Consider the following 10,752-nt stretch of genomic DNA (forward strand, 5'->3'; position numbering starts at 1 on the left):
TAATTAACTATTTGAAATTTTGATAAAATTATTATTTGATTATTTAAAGGGTAAGGAGCTATTTAATATTATTTATCATTTTACACACTCTATGTAAACCAAGATTTGTGTAGTCAAATATGATATCTATTGCATATTATTTTCTAATAAAATGATCTCTTAATCTAATTAAGTTATCTTATTGGCTTAATTAATATATTTATATTTTGTAAGATTTAGTATGATTTTATAGTTAATATTTTAATCTCATTCATACGGATCACACATTTATAACTTATAAAGCTTGTAAGTCATTCATTATTAATTATATTATCAAAAAATAAAGGAAAAAATATTCTTAAAAAATAATATTATACAATACAAATTAATTTATATAAACTGATATATCAAAATATGATTAGATAATTCAAAATTAATGAAACAAGACAAAGTTGGTAATATTACTAACTTATATAAGAATAATACTACACCAATAGCTCTCTCTCATAAACTTTTTCTCACAACCCTGACGTGGTAGTCACAATTAGTCAGTTCACAACAGGTCTCACATAGGTCCCACTAATTAATTGCGAGCTGTCACATCAGGATTGTGAGAGAAAGTTTGTGAGAAATGGTTATTAGTGTAGTATTAGTCCATATATAATTGTCACATTAATTTGTATAAATTAATTTATACAATAAGTCTATATAATAAAATGATATTTTATGTAAATGATGTAAAACTAGATTTAGAAATAGGTAGTGGGTCATTCAAAATGTATCATGTGATAAAAGGTGCCATAAAAATTCATTATTTAAAGCCTCCTTCACTTCTCAAAAAATAGTACTAATAACTATTTCAATGGTCATAGTTTTCATGCTTAATTAACTATTTCAACCACCATTCGACGTGTGTTTATATTTTGTATTCAATATTTAGTTTTACTTTACAATTTTTTATTTTATTTTATTTTTTTGAGCAAACGACATGTTCCCACCCAAAGATTAGTGAAATGGCATGTTTTCACCTCTGGTTCACTTATTCTAGATTCTTGCTCTTAAAGTACCAGAAAATTGTATACTATAATAGTCAAAGGATAAAGTGGTCATTTTGCACACTGTTTGGATTGAAATTCCCATCCTCAGCTTGTTGACATTTCCAACTTGCACACCACCTACAAACCAGCTTCTGCCGGCCTACTATCGACCGATTTGCGTTGAATCCAGTCGGATTCTTTGCCAAAACCTATCATCAAAGGGGAAGAGAGATAAGCCTTGAGCGGTTCAATCACCACGATTTGCTAAACATTAAAGATTCAAGATGAGTTGTTAAAAGAAGGAAAGGTGATAGAAAGGATGATTAAGAGGGGTGGAAGGAAGACAACCTATAATGCATTACCAGAAAGGGAGCTTGACGAACCAGTTAACCACCAGGAGCTCTACCAACCTATCGGAGTTGCTAATTCCACCTGTTGGATGGATACAACAGATGCTCGATCGACCTACTCGAGTTGCAAATTCCATCTCCATCATTCTCTCAACCTTAGCAAAGATTAGAGAATTCATTGGATTCGAGCTCTTCTAACGCTCTCGACTAGATTTTTGCCAAAATCGATGGAATTTGTCACCCCAAGCCCAATTGCGCAACCCTCTTGCCTCATCGATTACATTTTGGCTAGATTTGGCCTTTTTCGTTAATTTTCCCAGTCATGCGCCTTCTCGTCTTTGGTTTGATTTGGTCGGAATTTGGTCTCTCCTCCCATCATTTGCCGGTCACCACAAAGTTAGGTTTTCACTATTCTAAGCCAAATCCAACAGTTAACGATAGCCAAAATCCAATCCAAAACCACTACTTGAACCACCAACATCTCTTTAATAAAACCCCCATCTCACCGGATGGTGGTTGCTGACCAATCGACATTTGCCACCCATCCTTGGTTTCACAGAGCTTGTGCTTTGGTTGCTGGAGTCGATTGTCAGAGGTTGACTGTGGAAGTTTTGTGTTGTCGTTTGTGTGTTTGTGTTCATCGGTCGCCGACCACTCCCCATCGCCCTCAACTTCTGTCATTTCAAACTTGCACAACACTTGTTAAACAAAAGGCCGCTTACACCAATTGTTGTGATTGAAAGAAAATTTAGAGGGTTGGATGGGTTTGGATCGAAGAGGGTGTTGGTGAATGAATTTGAGATGTATATGATTTTCCTGGAATTTTATTAATTTGGCTGGATGGTGGTAGTGGCTGGGTGGCAATGGTGGCAGTGGCTGAGTGGTTGAAGATGGGGATGAAGTTTGAAGTAGAGGGTGTTATTGAAATAAATTTGAAAGTAAGATGATTATTTTTCTAATTCTACTAATTTGGGAGTTAAAAATTAATTGTACTAATTTATTTGTCAAAGATAGTATGACAATATCGCCCTCTACGTCTAGGGGTGGCCAGCTTCAGGTACCCACCAAAATCCCATCGAATTGGAACTGGAATCGAAACCATGGTTATCAAATCGTGTATCGAAAACCTAATTTTTTGAATCGTGTATCACGTATCGTATCGTATCATAAGATACGCCTTTTTCAAAAAAATTAATAAAATAATCAAAATTTTCTAAAAATTAATATAATCCCCAAGATTAATTAAATAATTTTGTGGTATTATTGACTTTAAATTACGGTATTACAAAATTAAAATTAATCACAAAATTCCAAGATCAATGTCAATATCTATATCTCCACTTATATTATTATTATCATGTAAAATGGGCAATACATATTCCTCTTCACTTCCTCCATGAAAAATAGGTAAATTTGGATAGGTTTTAGTGAATCGGATTGGGTGACCCAAGTTCGACCCGAATTTTTTTTTGGACCTTTGGCCCAAATTAATAAAGTCGTATCGATTTATATCGATATTTTTAAGGATACGAACGGATACATATCGTATCGTAGGATACATATCAACGTATCGAATGGTTTAGGATACACTCTCTGATACGTATCGTTGACGACCTATATCGAATCGTATCTTATGATACGTATCGGGTATCGTAGGATACTAACAGCCATGATCGGAACTGGTTGGTTCCTAGAATTTGGAATCAGAATTAGAACCAAAACCTGGGTTTTAGGTTCCGGTTCCGGTTTCGGTTTTGGGTACTCGACATTATCCACAAAATAAAAAAATTAATATAAATTAATATGTTATTAATTTTTCTCTGTCCTCTCTCCTCTTTCGTTATATAATTTATATTTTATTAAATTTTCTCTCTCCTCTCTCTTCTCGTTCATTCTCCTTCTTTTCAGAACTTTTTCTCTCTTTCTTATGTTAAGTTTCTTTAGTCCCCTCATCGTTTAATCGACCCCTCATTGTTTAATTATGTATCCTTTTAGTCCCATTTTAGGTTTCGGTTCCTGTTCCAGTAACCGAACTTGTGGTACCTGTCGGTTCCAGTTCTGGTCAATTCTTTTGCACACCCCTATATGCGTCTGTTTAGAATCTAAAAATCGCTAACGGTGTTACTTTAATAGTTGGAATCTAGAATAAATGAAACCAAGGGTGGAAACTTGCCATTTTGCTAATCTGTGGGTGGGAACATGTCATTTATTTATTTATTTTTAACACAAATTACTCATTAAGAAGTAAAACAATATCGAGTAATTTAATTATCACTTCTCTAATTTCTTTAGTATTATAACATTTAAATCAAGCATTGATATGTCAATATGAAAGAAAAAACAAAATGAAAAAAATCTAGAATACAAGTGGGGTATTACCACCCTCCAGTAAACTGATGTTACCTGAATTCTGAATTATGCAAACCTATAATTACAAATTATAAATCTGTCATTCAAAACCACAAGTTCTTGTCACAATTAACACAATATTCATATAGATTTAACATTAAATAAAGCATTAAAAATAAAACCAAAACTTTGCAAGAATTGGGTGAAAAGCTACAAGTTAAATGAACAGAGAATCTCAGCCGAATGCCATATGGGGGATAAATTGAGGGGAAATGGTCCCTTATTCTAATTAAAGAAGGAGAGAGGGGGGCTTGGAGACTTGGTTGAGAGAGGTTAATTTTTAATAAATGCAAAGTTCATTGAATGGCAAGCATTTGGTGTGCCACACTTTTCGGCGACTGCCTAAACTCCTACCAAATAATTTAAAAGCATGAAGGAGAAGGAGCAGGAGATGGAATAGGAAATGGAAATGAATGTTGAACATGAATATGATATTTCTCTAAATATAATTGTATCAAACTTTTGTAAAAGAAATAATGAATGTGGTTAAATTATTAGCTGTAATTTCTGGATTAGGTTGGGGTTGGGTGTTAGTAGGAGAGCAGATTGGGGGCACATCCAATTAAAATATTTACCCTTTTTTTTTTTTGCAAATCGAATTCTATGAATCAAGAAGATGCTTGGAGGGAATTAATGAATTATTATTGAAAGTAAAGTAAAAGATTATTTTATTGTGCTCTGGTTCATGGTTGTTAGTATCTTATGATACCCGATACGCATCATACGATACGATTTGATATAGGTCGTCAACGATACGTATCAGAGAGTGTATCCTAAACCATTCGATACGTTGATATGTATCCTACGATACGATACGTATCCGTTCGTATCCTTAAAAGTATCGATATAAATCGATACGACTTTATTAATTTAGGCCAAAGGTCCAAAAAAAATTTCGGGTCAAAACCGGGTCACCCAACCCGATTCACTAAAACCTGTCCAAATTTACCTATTTTGCATGGAGAAAGTAAAGAGGAATATGTATTGCCCATTTTACATGATAATAATAATATAAGTGGAGATATAGATATTGACATTGATCTTGGAATTTTGTGATTAATTTTGATTATGTAATACCGTAATTTAAAGTCAATAATACCACAAAATTCTTAATTAATATTGGGGATTATATTAATTTTTAGAAAATTTTGATAATTTTATTAATTTTTTTGAAAAAGGCGTATCTTACGATATGATACGATACGCGATATATGATTCAAAAAACTAGGTTTTCGATACACGATACGATACACGATTTGATAACCATGCTATGGTTACTTTGGTATTTAATTAATGAGTAAACGACTTTTCCCCATCCAAGGTTTTTCTTATTACTTTCCCGCCCAAAAAGTTTTAAAATACCACTTTCTCACCCAAAGTTTATATTCGGTTAAATACCTAAAATACACTTCACTTTCTCAGGTGACGTTCAACGAGTTACCAAGAACTAGGGTAAAAGGAGTTTTATAGAGTGGAGACCAGTGGATCGAATGATGGTAATCGATTGAATATTTGTTGCCAGAATAAGCTAAGAACAAGAAACCTAGCTTTACGGTAGCTAACAATCGGAGAAATTAGGTACTGGAGTGAGAGGGGTTTTATAGAGAAGAGACCAGAGGTTCAAATGGTGGTAATGAAAAGAATTTTTGCCGCTGGAATTGGCTTTGTGTATTAACAGAATATAAACTTTGGGTGGAAAAATGGTATTTTGAAACTTTTTTGGGTGGAAAAGTATCATTAAGGCAAACCTTGGGTGGGAAAAAGTTGTTTACTCTTTAATAAATTACATTATACCATAGGTTTAATAATCTCAACCCCTGGTTTATTTGAATAACAAGATCCTTTTAAGATTTAAGAAATAACACCCTTGTTGTAGTGAACAATTACAACTTACCCTATTATAAGTTAATGAATATTTAGTAAATTCACCTTTTGTTTTTCATTTTAACACCTAAAATTATACGACAAAGAAATTATTGTTACTATTGAAATACTTCTCATATCTATTATGTTGTAATATATTAATGGCAATAAATTTGTGTCTAACTTTAAGTCAAAATTTTAAATTTTACCCATCCATGGGTAGCCCAACATAAGGGTGAACCAAGGCCCCAAATTTGATTCTGTTCTAGATGCAAATGTAGAACTTTTGCACATGATTTACCTAGAGGGCCATTAGGGTGGGTTGTTGTGGGATAACTCTTTTGGAGGATTAGTTAAAGTACGAGTAAGTTGGCATAGACACCTCAGTTATTAAAAAAATAAAAAAAAAATTATATTTTAAATTAGTGTATTAAAATTATTATTGATATATTATAAAGAGAAAGTAGAATTTCCCAAGAGACCTAGTACGAATTTGAAGGGTTTGGGTTTCTGGAATGTGGCGATATTCATACTCGAAGCTTGAAATGATTTTGGGTCTGGGATCCTCTTTAATGAACCCGGCCCAAAAGTATTTTTTATTTTAAAAATTTTTAAGATTAAAAATAAATTTTAACATGTCACTCGTACTACTCAAACTTTAAATTGACTTTACCATAAAGCTAAAATATATAATTTTCAATTGGTTTGAATATAAATTTAAAAATAATTGGATTTGATAAGAATAGGATCCCCTCTCTAAAGTCTTGTATATCGAAAAATGCTATCCTTACAAAGACTCATACAAAGAAGGCTACAAAGTGACATCATTCAGAAGAAAAAAAACAAAGAAAAAATGGAAAAAGAGAAAGAGAGAGAGAGAGAAATAATGAAAATCAAGGGTGGGGATTGTCTTTGTATCCTCCCTTTATATATGTCTTTGTAAAACTAGCATTGCTCCTTGTATATCATCTAATTAGCTAGTCAAAAGTGAGAAATAAATTACATTATGCTATGCTAATTCATCCTTTTTTTTAACCTCAATTATAGTTTTTTTTTCCTTATATTAAAACAAATCTTACGTGATAAATTAATAATGGGTTGGATCTTTTTAACTTAAATTCAGGACTTCAATTGTTAACACAAATTTTCAACTGTTGATCCGTGACAATCCAAAGGTTTAAAAGTTGATGAGATGACAAAGAAAATAACCATCTTTTACTTTGATCTAATATTAGTTAGATTAACCACCATTAGGTGGTCGAGTGGTCAACTATGATTCTTGAGTGTATTATTCAAAAAATCTTGAGTTCTATTCACTTTGACCCGTAATAAAACTGGCCATTAGAACTCTTACCTAACCGGTAGTTCCAAGTTCTTGGGAGATTAATTAAGGTGTGCAAACTAGCCTGGACACGCCCGATCATTAAAAATAAATAATAATATCAGTTAGATTGCAATAAATCAATGTTCAAGAAATCTTGAGTTCTATTCACTTTGACCCGTAATAAAGCTGGCCGCTTGAACTCTTACCTAATCGGTAATTTTAAGTTCTCGGGAGATTAGTTAAGGTGTGCAAACTAGCCTGGACATGGTCGATCATTAAAAAAAAAAAATTAATATTAGTTAGATTGCAATAAATCAATGTTCATGAATTTGTGTTTGAAATATATATATTGATTAATATATTATGTGGACATAAAAAACTATTCAATGAAAATCAGCAATAATAAAGCCAAAATTACTTGGCTTGCCTTGGAGGGAAAAAAAAAAAATTTGAAACCACACAACTATTTCTCTCAAATTCAATTTCTTCTCACATTGAACTGCAAGTTTCTCCTGCAAATCCAACCTTCGATTCCTTTATATCATAAACAATCCTCTGGTTCCTCTGCTGATAATTCCCAATAATCCCAATTTCATCTTCAAACGAAAGACTCGCGAGAGCTAAACACACCTGTGACGCATCCGATTTCACAAAATAAAACATTCCCCTTACATCAACATGCATAGCAGAATTTCCCTCAAACTGGAATTTCATTATTGGAACATTCACTTCCTGGTAGCTACTGAGATTGTAACATGTCTCCAGGATGGAATATCCTGGAGCCGAAGGATATCCTGAAAATTGCTTCGAAAATTCTGCCTTCAGGGCCCTGTAAATTCCAGGGGAAGCCTGGAAATAACCGTCCGGAATCAATCAAAATCCCTGGAAATTCAAAACCTGGAAACTGCAATTGCACCCCACAATGCTGATACTTGTAAGATTCAGGAAAAAAATGTAGTCAGTTGGGGATTCGGAATCATCCTGGTGTATGAAAACGGAGTCGAATTCCTATAAACCAGTAATTTCCTCCAAGAACTAGAGATCCTGAAGCTCCGGCTTCCATTGAAGGTAAACAATAGGAGAAACTCCTCGAAAATTGATGAAGTTTGGACAACATGAGATATCACTCCTTCAAGAACCAGCAGGCCTGAAGCTCCTCCGAACAAACATGATTATTTCTCCCACAACCGAATACAAAATTATTCACCGGAATCGTCCCAAGATTTAGATTTTCACGGGCTAGTTCACCGCGAGTGTAGGATCCGTCCCAAAAATAACATAATAGTTACAGGTCGGAGGATTTCCTCCGCAAAGTCCAGAATTTCCGGTGGCATTTCCAGGGATTTACAAGTCGAAGAGTGGCATAAAATTTGTTTGTAGAAGGAGACATTGAAGGGTTAAAAGAGGATCTTGTTGATTGTAACCTAATTTGCAGGGCTGGCATGAACCCATGTCAGGTCACTTCCAGTGTCGACATTAAAGTCATTTGTCGACCGCCGAGCTCGACTGTGACGATGTAGTTTAGAGTTTGAAGTTTTACCCCAGAAGTTATAGGGATGGGTGTCCAGAACTCCATTTTTGTTGAAAGAATGAAGGTTTTTGATTCGGGATTGAGATAGTTGACATGTAGACATCCAGAGCTAGGAGTTTTTGCTGCTCCTTGTTCCAGTTTGACCTTTCCGGAACAGTAGGCCCTGTGCTTCATTTCTAGAATTGTTGCACCTTTCACGGATCCTAAATTTGCAAAGAAATTGAAATTGTTGTTCATGCTTAACCATTGTTAATTATTTTACAATTAATGGAAAGGACAAGTAGTAGAATTAAAGAAAAAAATTGCAAAGGATGAGAAATTAGAAACATAAAGAAAGGTGAAATTCTGTTTAATGGTTTGAACTTTGAAGTACATGACACTCATAAAGAAAAGAATTATTATTGAAATTTAGATTATGTTTTGAATATTTTAACATATTTATAAAAAGGGTAAGCATATATATATATATTCGCTTAAATAATTAATATATACAATATCTATAATAAAAAAAAAATGTGACCTTCAAATCAACAGAAACGGCAACCTTTGAAGCATATAATCAATTATGATCGCATAATCCAAAGTATAAGCTATATTATTAATTAAACCGAAAGAGAGAGGAGAAAAAATCCGAAAATATAATAACATAAAGTAATAAAAGGATAACACTAATTAAACTTATAAAAAACAATTAATCATAAAAAAATAGAGGTCAAAAGGCTACAAGTAATCAACTAATAGATTGCATAATCAAAACCAAATAAAGCCTACACAATAACTTTATCAAGTACATTTAATTAGTTAATTTTGCTTTGAAAAGAAGTGAAAGAGAGAAAAATTAAGCTAATGATTATTGTTTCCATAAAGCATGAAAGCAATTCTAGATCCTAGCAAAAGGAGAAAAGTTATACTTCATTATAGATCCCAAAGTGAAGAGAATACATAAAATAAAGTTAAAAAAAAAAAAAAATAGAAATCAAATTAAAGCATTGGCCACCATTAGAGAAGTTGTCTGTAATGATTATAATGAACTTTCCCTTTTTTTTTTTTTTTTTTTTTTTTTTTGATTTCTGTTTTAAAGAAATTAACTTGAGTACTACTGATTTTGGAGAGGACAACTTGAGAGTTCTCCATTCTGTGTTGTTTCTGTTGCCATTGAAGAATAATATTCTGAAGATTGAGGAGGTTATGATAATCTTTTCTCGAAAACAATGAACCCTTTGGCTGCAACACCAAGAAAACAAAAAACAAAAACAAAAGAAGAGCATGAAAGATGAAGTTTGTTCACCATTGTTGAGATAATGAAGAAAGAATGAAAAAAGAAGAGCGAATATATTTGAGAAGAAGAAGAAGAAGAAGAAGGAAGAATTAGAGAGAGGGGATTGGAGATTCTTGAGAGTTGGAGTTAGGGAAGAGAACAAAAGAGGAAGGGGTGGCTAAATGACCCCACAATTAAGTGCATGAGAAATTATTGTGGATTCACGTGATGATATAGTGGTGGAGGAGGTGAGAGAGAGAGGGAAAATGAAAATACTACAGAAAGTCTTGTGTTGATGCTGGTGCCATTGCCAATGTCATATATATTCTGAATTCTGAAGAGAACACTTGTGATTCTCATAGTTTTGTTTGTATTTGTTCATATCCATTTTTTTTTCATAGCTACAAAGAATCAACTATCAACTTGCATTTTATATATATTTTTGAGGAAGAAAGAGAGAGAAAGACAGGTATATTTTGTGCTTGATGTATGGGTGATATATATTTTAATATTGTGACACTTTTTTCTATATAGATATCTTTTTTTTTTTTACAAATAAATTAAATGCTTGAAATTATAATGTGTTAAAAATGTAATTTTACTTTACTTTAGATATGAAAATAAAATTTGCTCATAATTCTTGTGATGGGTGAACATGCACCACTGTAATAAAGGTTTGCCTTTACGTAGAATTGACGCTGAAAAACATCACTTTTGCGTTAGGGGCAAGCCTTCGCCAACAAGAAATTTGGCGTCAACGTTTAACCCCAAGGATTGGTTTGACGGTAAAAAATGTTTACTTCATTATTTGAGTTTCTAGACTCAAATCTTGAGGTCACCTACTATAATAAAATTATGACTTACTGGTCATTTGGGTTTGTACGGTGTTCAATGGATTCCGGAGATTGGTTAAAGTGCGTCCAACCTGATTCGAACACAGTGGTTACCAAAAAAAAAAAAAATAAATTTTGGTGTCGACGGTTTGAGTTCATGTCACAACC

At 33.1% G+C, this 10,752-nt stretch overlaps 1 pseudogene; it reads right to left on the reverse strand.

The window, feature by feature from the left end:
- Nucleotides 1-7,334: 7,334 nt before the first annotated feature.
- On the reverse strand, nt 7,335-8,667 carry LOC116105832 (annotated as a pseudogene).
- Nucleotides 8,668-10,752: the final 2,085 nt, after the last annotated feature.

Source organism: Pistacia vera, unplaced genomic scaffold (assembly GCF_008641045.1).
Source record: "Pistacia vera cultivar Batoury unplaced genomic scaffold, PisVer_v2 Contig506, whole genome shotgun sequence".
Classification (NCBI taxonomy): domain Eukaryota; kingdom Viridiplantae; phylum Streptophyta; class Magnoliopsida; order Sapindales; family Anacardiaceae; genus Pistacia; species Pistacia vera.